The sequence below is a fragment of the Panthera onca genome, chromosome C1, assembly GCF_046562875.1.
Source record: "Panthera onca isolate mPanOnc1 chromosome C1, mPanOnc1 haplotype 2, whole genome shotgun sequence".
Classification (NCBI taxonomy): domain Eukaryota; kingdom Metazoa; phylum Chordata; class Mammalia; order Carnivora; family Felidae; genus Panthera; species Panthera onca.
The window spans coordinates 165,154,815-165,171,095 of record NC_138346.1 but is presented as its reverse complement, the minus strand read 5'-3'; the positions used below and the strand labels follow the sequence as shown (position 1 = coordinate 165,171,095).

At 40.3% G+C, this 16,281-nt stretch overlaps 1 long non-coding RNA gene across 3 annotated transcripts in view; it reads left to right on the top strand.

Annotated features, from left to right (window-relative positions):
• The window catches only part of LOC132672329 (uncharacterized), a 98,923-nt gene that overhangs the window by 37,790 nt on the left and 44,852 nt on the right, over positions 1 to 16,281 (top strand). For all 3 annotated transcript variants that reach the window (XR_013557556.2, XR_013557555.2, XR_013557557.2), the window contains one exon: positions 12,817 to 12,913. This is a non-coding gene — a long non-coding RNA (uncharacterized LOC132672329). The remainder of the gene's footprint in view (positions 1 to 12,816; positions 12,914 to 16,281) is intronic.

Sequence of the window (16,281 nt, the reverse complement as noted above, 5' to 3'; positions counted from 1 at the left end):
AACAAGGATTTCAGAGGCCTGAGCTGAAGCTGCAAGTCTTCTTATGATATAGCCTCAGAACCCCCAGAAGGTGACTTTACCACAGGCAAGTCTTTAAGACCAGCCAAGATTCAAGGAGAAAGGAATAGGAGGGACATCAAGGAATTTAGAATCATTTAAGATTTACCATAGGAAGTAATTAATCAAGTCATATAGACACTAAGTTGGAAGACAGCATTTTAATCCTGACACTTACCCACTACACCAAGTTTAGTAATCTGGAAATTGAATTTATATATCATTAAGACAAATCCAGTGGATGATGGATGTTCTGGCATTCATTTGTAATTTGTAATTCATTTGTAATTCAATTGTAATTCATTTGGAATACAGATTATATTTTCTTCTAAAGATGTGATGTTTCTTTCTCTCCCTCTTCCTTAGACCTTTGTTAAACACCAACTTTGTGCCAGGTGCTGTCCTAGGTGTTAGGTGTATAAAACAAACAAACTACTGTCCTTGCTTTTAAGACTCTTGTGGACTGACAAGGAGGGGACAAATATGTATTTAATCATTGTTCAATGGGATCAGCACTGCATGATAGGAACTAATGTGGAAACTGAAGGGGAGACATCTAATTCTCAAGTCTGGGAAGGCTTTCCAAAAGGAGATGAAGTTTTGTTATATCTTAGAGGATTAAGAGGAGATTTCCAGGTGTTATAAACTGAATGTTTGTGTCCTCCCCAAATCCACATGTTGAAGCCCTAACTCCCAATGTGGCTGTATTTGGAGGTAGGGCTTTTACCAAAATACTTGAGGTTAGATAACACCATCAAAGTGGAGTCCTGATCCAAAAGGATTAGTGTCCCTATGAGGAGAGACACCAGAGAGCTAACTCCCTTTTCTCCTGCCACCCCATGCACTAAGGAAAGACCATGTGAGGACATAAGGAGAAGGTGGCCTTCTGCAAGCCAGGAAGAGAGTCCTCACCAGAAACTGAATTGGCCAGAACCTTGATCTTGGGCTTCTAGAAACTGTGAGAAAATAAATTTGTGTTAAGTTACTCAGTCTGTGCAATTTTATTATGGCAGCCTGAGCTGATTAAGACACCAGCTAAAAAGGGAAGGAAGAGTATTCCAAGGAGAAGCCACAGTGTATTTAAGCGAAAGGAGACTTAAAAGAGCATGGCGTATTTAGAGAACCAGCAGTAGTTCATCAGGCCATCACAACACAAGGTGTTGTGGCCAACACAAGGTGTTGTGGAGAAGCAGTGGGAAATAGGCCAGAAAGATGCCCAAATCTGGGTGCTTGGACCTCCCTAAATTGCTGAATTAACCGGTCTTGGGGCTGCCTGACTTCTGGATTTCTCCTTATGTGAGATAAGCTTCCATATTCTTTGGACCATTGCAACGTAAGTTTTCTGTTCTTTGTATTCCAAGGCACTGAATCATTTAGGATGAATCTTGACTGCATGTTACAAAAATTCTAGAATAATCATGACTTAAACAATACAGAATTGTCATTCTCTCTTGACAAAAATGTACCGGTGTTGGCAGTCCAGGGTAGGCATACACAGTGGCAAAGGCCTGGCCTCCCTCTGTCATGTTGTTAGGCCATCCTCAGTGGATGACTTAGGGATCGTGTTGTAAGAACCAGCTATCGTGTCTATGTTCCAACCAGGAAGACAGAAGGACACTGATCACACGTGTTCCCCTTTTAGAGAAACCACATTCAACACTTCTACTTGCCTGCCACTGGTCAGAACTTAATCACACAGGAGCTCATATGTGGAAGCTGGAAAGTCTGTCTTCACTTTGGGAGGTTATGCCTCCAGATAAAATTTACAGGCTAACTAAAAAAAGAAGAGTAGATATACTGAGGAGCACTTACCGGAATTTGCCACAGAGAGACTTCCTCTAACTCATCTAGATGATGATGCAGTTGTATGAAGGGTGGTGAGGGGAAAGGGGAAATGAATTCTCAGAGGGGATTTTGTGTGTTACTGTTAGGGTAATTCTGGTGTAATAGAACTTTTGCCATGGTACCACTTTCCTGGAGTTTTATAGGATTTTCATACAGCTGTCTTTGTAGATAAGGAAGAGACATAAAATAGAATATTTTTTATCAGTGGGATATATGTTCTTGTTATTTATTAGTATTTCACAGTCTTTAGGGTGCTTCTGTATCATATAGCCCACTTGGACAGTAAAAATAAAAGCCATATTAAAGAGTCATTCTCATTTAAAGAGGAATTCTGGCTTTGACTATTGCAGCTACTGGAATCGAGACTGTAATACTCAGAAGACACCAAGTTCAGATATTTAGAATAGATGCTAGAGAGCTTCCAACTCAGGGCTGGAAGGACTGAATTTATATTGGAGCTTGAGAACCTATACACTGTACAAAAACAGTATGATAAGATAATTTATAAGTAATAAGAATGTGTACTTATCAATGAGGTTCTGTCACTTTCTATTCTCCTTTTCCTTGAGGAACTGATAAACGTCCTTAGATAGTATATTGCTCTTCTGGGGATGCCATAAATCAATACCATAAACTAGGTGGCTTAAGCAACAGAAATTTAGGGTAGAGGTCTGAAATCAAGGAGTTGGAAGGGTTAGTTCCTTCTGAAGGATTTAAGGGAGAATCGGTTCCAAGTCTCTCTAAATTCTGGTAGTTTGCGGGCCATCTTTGGCTGGTGGATGTCATTCCCTCTGTGTCTTCACATCATCTTCCTTCTATGTACGCCTGTCTCAGTGTCCAAATTTCCTCTTTTTATAAGACTGCCTGTTGTATTGGATTATATAAGCACACCCTAATGATCTTATGTTAACTTGAATACTTCTGTGAAGACCTTATTATTTTTTAAAGTTTCTTTTGAGAGAGAGAGAGAGAGAGAGAGAGAGAGAGAGAGAGAGAGCGCAAACAGGGGAGGAGCAAGAGAGAGGGAGAGAGAAAATCTCAAGTAGGCTTTGCACTGTCGGCACAGAGCCTGATGCAGGGCTTGAACTCACAAATCATGAGATCATGACCTGAACCGAAATCCAGAGTCAGACACTCAAGTGACTGAGCCACCTAGGCATCCCAGACCTTATTTTAAAATAAGGTCACATTCTGAGGTACTGAGGGACTGGGAGTTAGTACCAACATATCTTTTTGTGGGGAAGCACAATTCAATTCATAGCAGACAGGTATTGTTGAGGAGGTTAGGTTTGATTTTGATACAGTTTAGTTTTATCTTCTTCCAGCTTCCTCTGATTTTCCTCTGGTGTCCCACACTCTTTGTTCCCAAGTTACTCTGTGCATATTTGTTAGGGCACTTAGTAGGAATTACTTATGGTATTACTCAGGATTCCCATTGAGTATCAAATTTTATCATCGGTATTGCTGAGGAGACTGGAATCCCCCCAAACCTGCTGCAAAATGCTGGCTGCCTGCCTTTGTGCTGTGGGAATGGTTGCGGGGTGTTTCATCTGTGTTTCCCTCATTTCATCTCTATACTCTGGGTGCTGAGTTTATATATGGTACTTGCCTCCTCTGTTCTCTCCCATCCCCTCCCCCCCCCCCCCCATACATGTTAACTTTCTTTTTTTTCTCTATTTGCTGCAATGAAGGGAAACTTTAAGCAAGGAAAATTATTTTCTGACTGGAACCTAACCTCTTTTTCCCTAAGCCATGGCACCTTCTGTGGGACACCATTAAATATACCCTCAGAGTACTCAGGGGGCAGTTTCTATTTACTGCTTCTTTCTCAACACAGTGTACTCTGTGTTCCTGACTTATTTTGGAAATGTCAGTGATGTTTCCTGCCACATACAGTATCCCTTGGCCCATCTACAGCCCCTTAATCAGAAGAGTAGTGCTCCACTGTTCTTTGAGCAGGAGTGGCCATGGATTGAGCCAGTGTGGGCTTGTTTAGAGACAATCTTGTGTGGGGGCCTCTGTTTCATGGAGGCCATAATGATTTGCTAACTTACCCAGATTGGTTTGCTTCAGGATTCCATCTAGATTATACAGTGAGCACTAACCAGATAGGTGGAGAGAAACAGATGCAATGAGAAAGAATTTGAAAGAATTGTCTGGTTCTCAGAGGGGTCTTAAGTCCTGTCACCTTCTTGTTCCTCCTCCAGACAATATAAATCCTGAAAATAAATGTTCTCTCTTTTTTAAAGATGGCCCTTGCAACCAAAAACCTACCTATCTACTTTCCTTTTCCCCCTCCTCCCTTACTCCTTCCCTTCTGTCCTTCCTCCTTTCCTTCCTAACCTAATTCCTCTCAATAATCTCTTGAAGCCCAGAGACTTTGAGAGATTTGCCCAATGCTTCACGGCTATTAAATGGTAGAGCTGGGACTTAAACCTGATTTTTTGGTACCAAACGTCACACATAAAGTACTACATAAGTGTTACCGAAAATGTGCTTAGAAGCAAGGCACAGGGATGACATTATGTGCTAGAGGGCTACAGCGGTGCTGGACACGGCATAATAATAGCAGTTCCCCAGGGGTTTCCTTCCTTTTATCTCACTAATTTCATTGTATTTTCAAAGCAAATCTGGAGTAGAGGCATGGAGGGCAACTTTATCTTCAGTTTTAAATGCAGAAATTGACCTTCTAGAAGTTAATGTACTTGGTACTTGAGTAAGGCCATGGAATCGGGAAATAGTGTGGCAGAAATTAGCACTGTCCTTTTAATTTTTAAAAATTTTATTTATTTATTTATTTATTTATTTATTTATTTATTTATTTATTTTTGAGGAGGTTCCATGCCCTATATGGGGGCTTGAACTCACAACCCTGAGATTAAGAGTCACATCCTCTATTGACTGAGTCAGCCAGGCACCCTGGGACTGTCTTTTTAAATAAACAGCCCAGTGAGTGGCACATTCGATAAGTGTTTTTAAGAAAGAAGAACATAGGGGCACCTGGGTGGCTCAGTCGGTTAAGCATTTGTCTCTTGATCTTGGCTCACTGTTCGCCGGATCGAGCCCTGCATTGGGCCCTGCACTTACAGTGCGGAGCCTGCTTGGAATTCTCTCTCCCCCTCTCTACCCCTCCCCACTCACACACTCTCTTTCTTTCTCTCTCAAAATAAACATGAAAGAGAGAGAGAGAGAGAGAGAAAGAAAGAAAAGAAAGAAAGAACAAATGGACATAAGGCAAGGAAGGAAGGAAGAGAAGGGAGAGTCTCTTCATAACTTCAAGCTATGGTCAACATGCAATGAGCAGACCCAGCTCTTGTTATCATTCCTTCAACCTAGGCACCACCTAAGCCATGCTATCAGTCCCCAAGCTTATTTCTTGTAAGCCCTGTTGGGGACACCTAAGGCCTCAGTAATTCTGCACTCCGTGAGTCATCCTCTCCTCCATCTGTTTATGTAACAAGTCTAACCACAGCCATTGTTGCTGATTACATGCTGGAAATGACCTAACAATGTTGTATTTAATGATCTCCAATCATTTCCATCTGGTCCGTGGGTGGCTGCATAGTCATTATTCATCAATGAAACTTTGCAAACACAAACACATATGTATGTATATAATAAAACCTCGATAATTTGCACTAATTGGAGGGCAGGCCTATCTGAATTAACAAAAAGTAAGAAATGCTGTTTTATTACTTTCAAGCTCATGATGTAATTAACCACCTAATGAGAATGAGGCATGGTGGAAAGGGCACTGTAATGGGAGTTTTGTGAACTGGATGCTGTAAAGGAGAGAGATGAGATGAACAGAGCAGATACTTAGTCTGGATCACACAAATGCAACACGGGAGCATGGTGGCCACGTTTTACGGTCTGGCCCTTAGATCTGTAGGTTCAGAAACGTGAAATTGTTGGTATTGCTAGAAATGACCACTTAGAGAGTCTAGAAGACACATCCCACACAATAAGTAAATGAATCATGTTAAACAAAGTCATATATGACCTCAACATAAAACTTAATGCTAATTTGTTAGTTTTGTTTGAAAGCGATCTTTCAGTTGGACCAAATATGTATGCTGGCTGATTGGTACATTGTCTCTTCTGTGGGAAAGTCCTGACGATAATCCAATGCTGACTCATTAGGTTGCATTTTGTTGTAAGTAACAGGAACTGCATTTCAAAATGCGTGACATGAATGGTGGCACTGGTGGTGGGGGTTGATGGTTTCTATGTTTGGAAATCCAAAGCAGAATGTAATGGGGAGTTCTACTGACTTAGGTACTCAGCCATTTTATCAAGTTCTGGTTTTACTTGTTTGTTTGTTGTGTGTGTGTATATGTGTGCATGCTCGTGTGCCTTACCTCTGCCTCCTACAGTGTTGTATTCATTCTGAGGCTGATTTCCTCTTAGGGTAGCCAAATGAATGCATTGGTTTTACATCTGCATACCACATGGTCCTGAATAGAGTGGGTCTGAGGAGGGTAAGGGAGGAAGATAAGGGGAGAGGAGGGGAGAGGAAGCCAGAGGAGAGGAGAGAGAAGGGGAGGGGAGGGAAAGAGGGGAGAACTAGAGGTTGAGAAGGCAAGGATATTGTTCTAACATTTATTACTCTCAGGTGCTTAGAAAGCACAGAATCAGAAAAGAAAGCATTCCCTGGATGAATGTAACAACCAATATCATCCAGCTCATGGCATCACCTCTCTTGGACAAAATTGGAGGCAACATGGCCAGTTTATGTTCTTTTCTGGCCCTTTTTTTAGTTCCTCTGCAGATCCCCTTCCATTGTCATCTTTCTTTAGGAAGATTAAAATAAAATTCATTAGGCCACAGCTCTTTTCCCACCATCAATTGTATTCTGGTTATACCTTCCTGAGACTTCACCTCAATTATTTTACCTAGACTTTGAAAATATCCATGTTTATTAGGCTCTCAGGATGGTTGGCTTTTTCTAATTTTGTGTAGATTCCAACAGGGCCCTCTGTTAGAGAGGATACTAGTCAACAAGTTCGGGGTGGGGGGAGCATTAAGTTCATTTAGTAAGCTTTTCCTGTGTGGCAGCCACTGAAATAAATGTAAACTTCAAGCAACCTCCATATATTATCTCATGTAATCCACAGAAGGTATTAGTTCCATTTAGAAAGGCTAAGGATCTGACCCAGTAACCAACAGCTCTGAAGGATACAGCCGGTTCTTCCTCCATGTCCTCCAATTCTCTGAGAAGTAGAGGTTTTAGTTCTAGCTCTGCCATTATCATCTATGGTTGTGGCCTTGGTGTCTTCACCTATGAAATGGCAGGAGGGGACTACATAATCTTCAAGATGGTGTCTAATTGTAAGATGTGCTGCATTACATATGGAACTATGGTCTTACTTAGTCTGCTTTACCTAAATAGATAAACTCAAGAGTGGTTAGCAATGTGTAATGTGAAAATAAACACGGCAATGGGACTTGAAAACTCTTTATTCTTTTTTACTGGTTAGATATTGCCCTCAAAAAATCCTAAAAGGCCACATGATGAGCTCCAGCCCCACTGTGGTGGAATGTGGGTGCCAGAATCAGGTTGACTTCCCCTGGGGATAGGCAAGATCTTCTCCCATTAACAGTAGTGTCTTCTTGGGGTGCCTGTCTGGCTCAGTTGTTAGAGCATGCAACTCCTGCTCTGTGTTGTAAATTCAAGCCCCATGTTGGGTGTAGAGATTAGGTAAAGGTAAAAGCTTAAAAAAAATAGTGTCTTGTCTTTCTTTAATGCCTCTTAGGTCTTTCATGGATCAAGAAGGTCTCGATACCATCTGAGTAGTTCCTGAACTGAAGCACAGTTAATGAACTTTCATTATATACGTTTGTCTGAAAAACAAAACAAACCAAAGGGTGAATATTCTCAACAAGAAAGAAACTAAGCAAATTCACCTGGGTGTGGTTAGAGTTACACTTGTGTAGCAGTGGTTGTTACTCTGTTTCTTTTCCTAGTACCCTCTACTTTGATTGTCAGAGATTATGCACGTCAGTGGCTACTAAGCCTTGATCCCCACAGTGCAGTGTAAGCAGAAGATAGTTCTGATATATTCAGGGAAATTTTTAAAATGCTACTTGCATGTGTGAACCAATTGGTTTAATTAAGAAAATGGTGCTTGATTTGCCTTCTGTGATCAGTCTTCTTTGCTACAAAACTGTTCCAGTAATGAGCAGCACAACTTGGAGTCCATCCAGGGGTGTAATCTCAGGTCTGCCACTTACTGGTTGAGTGACCTTTCATCTCAGAGATTGCCATTGCTTGTTTTCTATCGTTGAGGTCTTTTTCATATCCTTAATTTCTTATCATGCTTATGCTTTGCTCCACCATTTTGAACATATGGAGTATATTTATAGAAGCTGTCTTAACCTCCTTGTTTATTATTTACATCATCTGTGGTATTTCTGTATCTGTTTTTATTGACTGATTTTTTTCCCCTCAGGTTTTGGGGCATATTTTCCTGCTTCTTTGAATGCATGTTAATTTTTTGTTGGGTGGAAGACATTGTGAATTGTATGTTGCTGGTTGCAGATTTGTTTTTCAATCCTTTAGATATTTTTTAGGCTTTTTTTTTCTTTTTCTTTTTTTTTTTTTTTTTTTGTGGGAATGCAAAATTCCAAGTTACTTGGAAACAAATTGATCCTTTTGATTTACTTTTAATTTTTCTTAGGCGGGTCCAGAACAGCCTTTAGTGTAGGGTTGATACAACCCTACTACTAAGGTGATATTTTTTTGAGGAGGCAAATACTAGGAGATCTTTTTACTCTGGCTGGAAGGAACATAAAATATTCCCAACCCTGGGTGAGCCTGGGAAGTGCTCCTCTTTGATCATTCTGTCTCTGGGTCAGCAGTTTCCTTACACACATGTGCTGATTAGTACTCAGCTAAAGATGCAAGGGGAATCCTCTGTATCTCTCTGGAGTTTCTTTCTGTGCAGCTCTCTCTTCTTCAGTTCCTTGCCTCAGAAACTTTAGCTGCTTTGGCCTCCAGGAACTCCATTCACGCTCTGTGTCCTCAAACCTCTTTCCTTTGGTATAGCCTGGAAATTCTGCAGACAGTAAGCAGGGGCATCCTTGGGCTTACCTCTTGATTTGCCTTCTCATTGGGGTCATTGTCCTGCTCTGCCAGTTACTGAATGTCTGAAAACCATTATTTCATGGATTGTGTTCAGTGTTTTAGTTGTTTAAGGTGGGAAGGTAAATCTCATCTCACCATGGCTGGAAGCAGAAGTCCACATTCTGCTTTATGAACCACAGCCCCACTACTCACCAACTGAGTGGGCCTAAGCAAGTTACTGAACCTCCCAATTCCTCAATTCCCTTAGATCTGAAGTGAAAATTCTGGTGATATCAGTATATAGTGTGCTTGTGAGAGTTAAGTAAACTAATTCATATGGTATTTTTAGTATATTGCTTGATGTATAACAATTATAGTTGATGCTTGAACAAAATGGGTTTGAACTGCGCAGGTCCACTTAAAAGTGGATTTCTTTTTAATAAATATACATATAGTACTATAAATGTATTTTCTCTTCCTTATAATTTTCCTAATGACATTTTTTTTTACTCTAGCTTACTTTACTGAAAAGGATACAGTATTAATATATGGAACATACAAAATATGTGTTAATTGACCATTAATGTTGTAGGTAAAGCTTCCAGTCAACGCTAGGCTATTACCAGTTAAGTTTTAGGGGAGTCAAAAGTTATATGTGGATTTCCAAACCCACAGAGGGTTGGCATCCCTAACTCCTACATTGTTTGAGGGTCAACTATCATCATAAAGTTCTAGCAATGATGATGATAATGATGCTCAGAAAACATCTGTTTAAGCTGGACTCAAAACCACACGTTTCCATATGCCACAAATTTCACGTGTATAAAATGACCACAATCTATTTTTATTGCCGAGTCCGATCTGGGTTTTATAAGGTTCTCCTCTCTGCTTTTTAGAGTACCGCTTGGCAAACCGTGTCTTGTGAACCAAATCTAGGCTTCTGCCTATTTTTGTAAATGAAGTTTCAGGGGAACACAGCTGCATCCATTTGTTTATATATTATCTGTGGCTGTTTTTGCACTACAATGCCAGCATTGAGTAGTCGTGACAGAGATCATGTGGCCCACAAAGCCTAGAAAGTTTGTTATCTGGCCCCTTACAGAAAAAGTTTGCCAACCCTTCTCTAGAGGTTGGGTCAGAAAAATCTGAAAGATGTTAGCAGATTCCTGCCTCTTTAAATGCATGTCTCTGGCTTGGAAGGCTGGGAGTGAAGAAAGAGGCTGCATATATCAGGTCATACAAGGGCCCTGTCTGGAAGAGGTGGGAGTTCCTAAACCAAGCCTTCTGTGGGCCTTAACTCATCTTGACCACCTGGCCCTTCTCCATGGCTTATCCCTACTTCTTGCTTCTTGCTGGCAATTCCCAAAGTGGTAGGAGAACTGAAATGTCACAGACAAAAAAAAAAAAAAAAGGTCACAATAAAATTTGAGAAATGATGTGGGCTTGCACCTTTTTTTTTTTCAACTTTTTTTTTTTTTTTTTTGGGACAGAGAGAGAGACAGAGCATGAACGGGGGAGGGGCAGAGAGAGAGGGAGACACAGAATTGGAAGCAGGCTCCAGGCTCCGAGCCATCAGCCCAGAGCCTGACGCGGGGCTCGAACTCATGGACCGCGAGATCGTGACCTGGCTGAAGTCGGACGCTTAACCGACTGCGCCACCCAGGCGCCCCATTGCACCTTTTATTTTGGTTCATTAAAACTATTTTTTATTTTATAAAAGAAAGGACATTTAATCCCTTATGGTAGTTCCCATGTGGAGTAAATTTGGCTTTATAAAAAACTCAGGAGAACGTTCTTATTTTTCTCTTTTCACTGCTGATTAGCTATCATTTGCCCATAGACAGATGTTTAGGACAACCTGCTCTATGTGTTCCTTTTAGCCCCTGGTCTGTCTCCCTCTGCAGTTCCTGACATATCAGTTCAGCATCTGGCTCTGTGTTTACTGCACTCCTTAGTTTTAGATCCTTCTATGACACTTCCTGTGCTCCTCTCTTCCATCAGTGATACTCGTTAGGCTGTGTCTCTTTTACTCACTTCTTCATGAAGAGTAACTTGATCACACGCATGCAGAACGGCTTCCTTCCAAATGCCTTACATATTTATTGAATTGATTTCATTTTAATTTTGGGCTGACTTTCCTTTGGAAAATGTCTCTCTTAAAAAAAATTATTTATTGTGAGAGAGAGTGAGCAGGGGAGGGGCAGAGAGAGAAGGAAGCAGAGACAGGGAGCCTGCTGCTCCACACTGTTGGCACAGAGCTCCATGTGGGGCTCGATCCCACAAACCATGAGATTATGATTGGAGCTAGAACCAATACTTGGACGCTTAACTGACTGAGCCACCCAGATGCCTCTGGAAACTTTCTCTTATTAAATGCTATCTTGTCAGGTAGCTGTGGTCTTTCTGATTTATTACACCTTCTCTTCTCCTGATTGAACTCAGGGACAAGAAGGCTTTTTTCAAACTGTCCCCAGACCCATCCCCATGGTAGAGGAAAATTGAAGGAAGGAGAACGAATGGCATCTCCTGGGAAATCCAGGGGCGTAGATGAAAGATGCCCACCCAATATGGGAAATTTCTTTGAGATCTCATGGTTTAACTTGAAAATTTATATGAATGTTATATTCTACTCCATAATATATCCATTTGTTTAGTAGAAAAATATTTTTTTTTAAGTTTCTTAACAACATGAAAGGATGCTCCATTTCACGAATCTTTAGGGAAATGCAAATCAGCACATTAGGTAAATGCAACAGCCATAATGAGATACCGCTACCCACCATTAGGGTGGCTATTATTAAAAAAAAAAAAAAAAAAAAGGAACGTAAAATTATGAAGCCACTGTGGAAAACAGTATGGCCATTCCTCAAAAAATTCAATGTAGAATTACCATATGACCTAACAATTCTGCTTCTGGGTATGTAACGAAAAGACTGAAAGCAGGGACTTGAACCAATATTTGCATACCAGTGTTCACCTTATTCGCAATAGCCAGAAAGTGGAAGTAATCCAAATATCTATTGATGAATAAATGGATAAACAAAATGTGATATATCTGTAGAATGGAACACTACTCAGACTTAAAAAAGAGGGATATTCTGATACATGCTACAACGTGGATGAACATTGACAGCATCATGCTAAGTGAAATAAGAAGTCAGCCAGACAAAAAAGGGACAAATATTGTATGATTCCACTTATATGAAGTGTCTAGCTAGAATAGTCAAATTCGTAGAGACAAAGCAGAATGGTAGTTTCTAGGGACAGGGTAAAGGGATCGTGGGGGTTGTAATTTAATGGGTACGGATTTTGAGTTTGGAATGATAAGAGGGGTCTAGAGATGGATGGTGGCATGGCAGGTGGTTGCACAACAGTGGGAATGTACATCATCCTATAGAACTGTATACTTAAAAATGGTTAAAATGGTTGATTTTATGTTACATGTATTTTACCACAATAAAAAAAAACAAGTGACAACAGTAATAATGGTTCATTTTAGAAAACTGAGAAATGACAGAGGGGTACACACTGGAAGTCAATACTAACTGTTTGATATATGTATTTTGATTTTATCCTTTCTATGCATGTGTATAAATTTTTAATGATTATGGAACCATGCTGTTTTGTATTTTTATAATCAGGGATGAGATCTAACATTATTGAGCCTCTATATGTGCCATTGTCCCGACTCTATTTGATTTCATTCTCAGAAAGCACTGTGAAATAAAAGGTTTTCTATCTCCATTTTGTAGATGAGGAAACTTAGAAGACTTTTTTGGGTTCATATAAATGACAAGAACAGGATTTGAAGCAAGTCTGTGTATTCATAAAGCCCATATTCTTTCTAGGATTCTGCACTGCCTGCAGCCCTGGGAGACAGAGCAAGTTCAGAAACCTGGTTTATGCTAGTTTTACAAAGGAGAAAACAGGATTGGAGAAATTAAAGTGAGTTGCCTACACATTTGGACATTATAAATCCAAATCTCACCTTTTCACAAGTATCTTATAAGGCATGCAAAGTGGTTTCTGAGGGACTCAGCGTCAAAGTCTTCAAAGGGTGCCCTAGTGTTGGCCTGGGTCACCTGTAGCTCTCTACAAGGGCATCTGTCATGTAGTAGATGGGCTGGAGAGATGTCACCTGACTCTTGGAGTCTTAGTTGCTCCTCTGGGCTTGAGACAAATCAGTGTCTTCTTTGCAGAAAGGTGCTAGAGACTTTGCTTTCCCATCTCCTTTTATAGCCTGATAAGACTCCATTTCAAAGTCTTGGCTACTGCCAGGCTGGAATATTCTGTTTGTTTTGGTCCCGAATTCTGAAGGCAAGTTCTTCCTGGAGATGGGGATAGAAATAGGGAGTGGCCAAGCAACCATGTGGCAATCCTGCCGGCTAGTGGCGACACAAAGTATGGGCCTAAACTAAGGACCCTGCAGCCTTGGGATGAACTACCAGGTTGACTCAGAGTCAGAGGACACAGGTTTTATCACCTTGATTTACACATGATGGGAGGGAAGGATGCCTAGAGAGAAGAAGTGAATTGTTCAAGGTATTGACGGAGTTGGGATTAGAATCTGGTCTCTCTTGGATCCCAGCTCATCTGAGACATTTATTAAGCATGTTCAGCAACAGTGACAAACAGGCTACCATGTGTAAGATTATTTCTATTTTCCACAACAATTCTCCAAAGAAGATATTTTTTATGTCTCTTTTATTGATGATAAGCATAGGCCAAAGAGATTACTTGTTCAAGGCTATTTGATAGCGAAATTAGGGTCCACCAAGAATGACTTGGAGGCTAAAGTATCAAGCCCTCACAATATATTATCAGGTGCCAATTATTTTACTCCCGGTCCCAGTTTCTTCCAAATTCTAGATAAGTAAGTGTTTTTTTTTTTTTTTTTTTTTTTTTTGATAAATACATACAGAAAAAAACAACTATTTCTTTTCCCTAACGAAAACCAGTGTAAGTTAAAAAAAAAAAGCCATCATGGAGAAAGTAGTACCGAGGATGGATCTTGAAGGACCGATAGGCTTTCGAAAGGCAAGTGATCTGATAATAAAAGACATCCAGGAAGAGTGAACCGCATGAAAGAAAAAGTATGAGAACAATTTGGGAAATAGCAGATAATCCATTTTGGGTAGAATTAAGGTATAGGCTGTAATTTGGGGAACCATGAGACATATGAGCTAGTTTGGGACCTGGGTGCAAAGGGCTTGGAAGAGGAATTTGTTTATTTTCTTTGAACAGTTGGAAGTGAAGGAAAGTTTTGATGGATAGGAGCATGGCATGTGTGAAGTTACACTTTAGGAAGATTTTTTTGGAGAGCTGTATATGGGACAGTTTATACAGTGGCACAACCCTAAAGGAGAAGCAATAGGAAAGGAGGTAATATGTTCTATCAAGAAGGGTGTTGATAGGTATCTGGGGAGAGAGAGGGCCAGGACGTGGCTATCCTGTTTGTTACAGAATAATAAAAATAGCAAAGGTTTTAAAAATATGCCTTACTGGAAGTATATATAAAATTGACCAAAATATCAACTGTCCATATAAAATTATCATTTTCAAAAATTTAGGTGTGGTGGGTGTGCTGATGGGGATTTGGGGGAAAGTTAGGGGCCCCCACCCCAAGCTACCCTTTAGCACTGCTTACTGACTGTAATTGATTACCTACAAGTGAGGTCAGTCTTTAACCACTTACCATCTTCTCTCTTTAGAAATGTGATCCAGTATAGTTTCTGGGATTTGGCCAACTCTGTTCCTTGAGGTTTGGGGTTAAAGGAGGGTGAAAAGAGATTCTGGAGTTTTCTAGAGACACCAATTTATGGTCAAAATATATTGACCATACAGGTCTTGGAAAGTATCTGAGGGTGACGTGGGGATCTATATACATAGAGTTCTATGTGCCAAAGCTGGGCACTTTGCAAAATCTCCTTCTTGTAATCTTCATAAAAGCCTTGCAGAGTATGTATTGTTATTCTCCTGTTTAAGGATGAGGAAACTAGTACTCCAAGAGGTGAGGTAATTGTTCTGATATCACAACTACATAGAAGAGCTGAGATTGATTTCGAGTCTGTGGAGCTCCACATCTTGTGTCCTTTCTACTTTGCTTGAGAGATGGGGCGCTAGGAAGTGGGGGAAAAAAAGGAGATGAAGATTAAATCCAAAGTTTTGAAATTGAATAAGGCTAAAAGAATAGGAATAAGGCAGAAGGATGGACAGGCTTGTTGAAGAAAAATTAAGTTTTGGATATATTGATCTCCTGCCTTGATGGGGTATCAAGCACATAGTTGTTAATATGAAAATGGGGTCTGGAAGGTATGGAGTGAAGGGTAGATTTGGGAGTTATCAAAGAAGACACTTAGGGGCAGGGCATAGAATAATGGTTCTCAATCCTTTCGGGGGTTAGGATTGGAAATAAATTCTGAACTCTTCTTAGTAGTTTTGTTTATTATAGTACTATTGGAGAAGAAATTCTGAAACTATTGAGGATGTACTATTGGATTCAACAATTGAATAAATATGATGTTGGAAATCAGGATTCTCTTTGTGGAAGAAGGGACATACAACTGTGGAATATAAAAAAGCAAGAAAAAACACTGTAGGCATGAGTTACTGGAAATTTCAGTGTGGACCCTTGAGTTCTTAAAAAAATGGATGTATGCATATCATTATATGTCCATGTATTTTAATATATTTATGTATATATGCATATTTGTATGCCTGTGTATGCATAGGTTTTTTGGCTCTGGTTGAAAAAGCCAGGACGTAAAGACCCTCTCTCCCCCAATGGTAGGAGTTAGCACACATATCACCCAAATCTTGATTTCTTTTTTTTTTTTTTTAATTTTTTTTTTTAACATTTATTTATTTTTGAGACAGAGACAGAGCATGAACGGGGGAGGGTCAGAGAGAGGGAGACACAGAATCTGAAACAGGCTCCAGGCTCTGAGCTGTCAGCACAGAGCCCGACGCGGGGCTCGAAGTCATGGACCGTGAGATCATGACCTGAGCCGAAGTCGGCCACTTAACGACTGAGCCACCCAGGCGCCCCCCAAATCTTGATTTCTAATACGATTCCCCACCAAAAGGAAGTAGGGCTCCTTAGAAAAATGGCTGATTGCAGAATTGGAGCAAGTTAGGATCAAGATGGTTCTGGAACATCTTATTATACCAGGTAGTAAGGAAATGCTACCAAAAAAAGAATCATAAGGACGCAGGAGCTAGCTTTGAAGGGCTCCTACTGGCCAAATCTGGGATAATTTAAACAATACAATAATTAAGTACAGTAATGAATTCTAAACTACTGAAAAGCATAG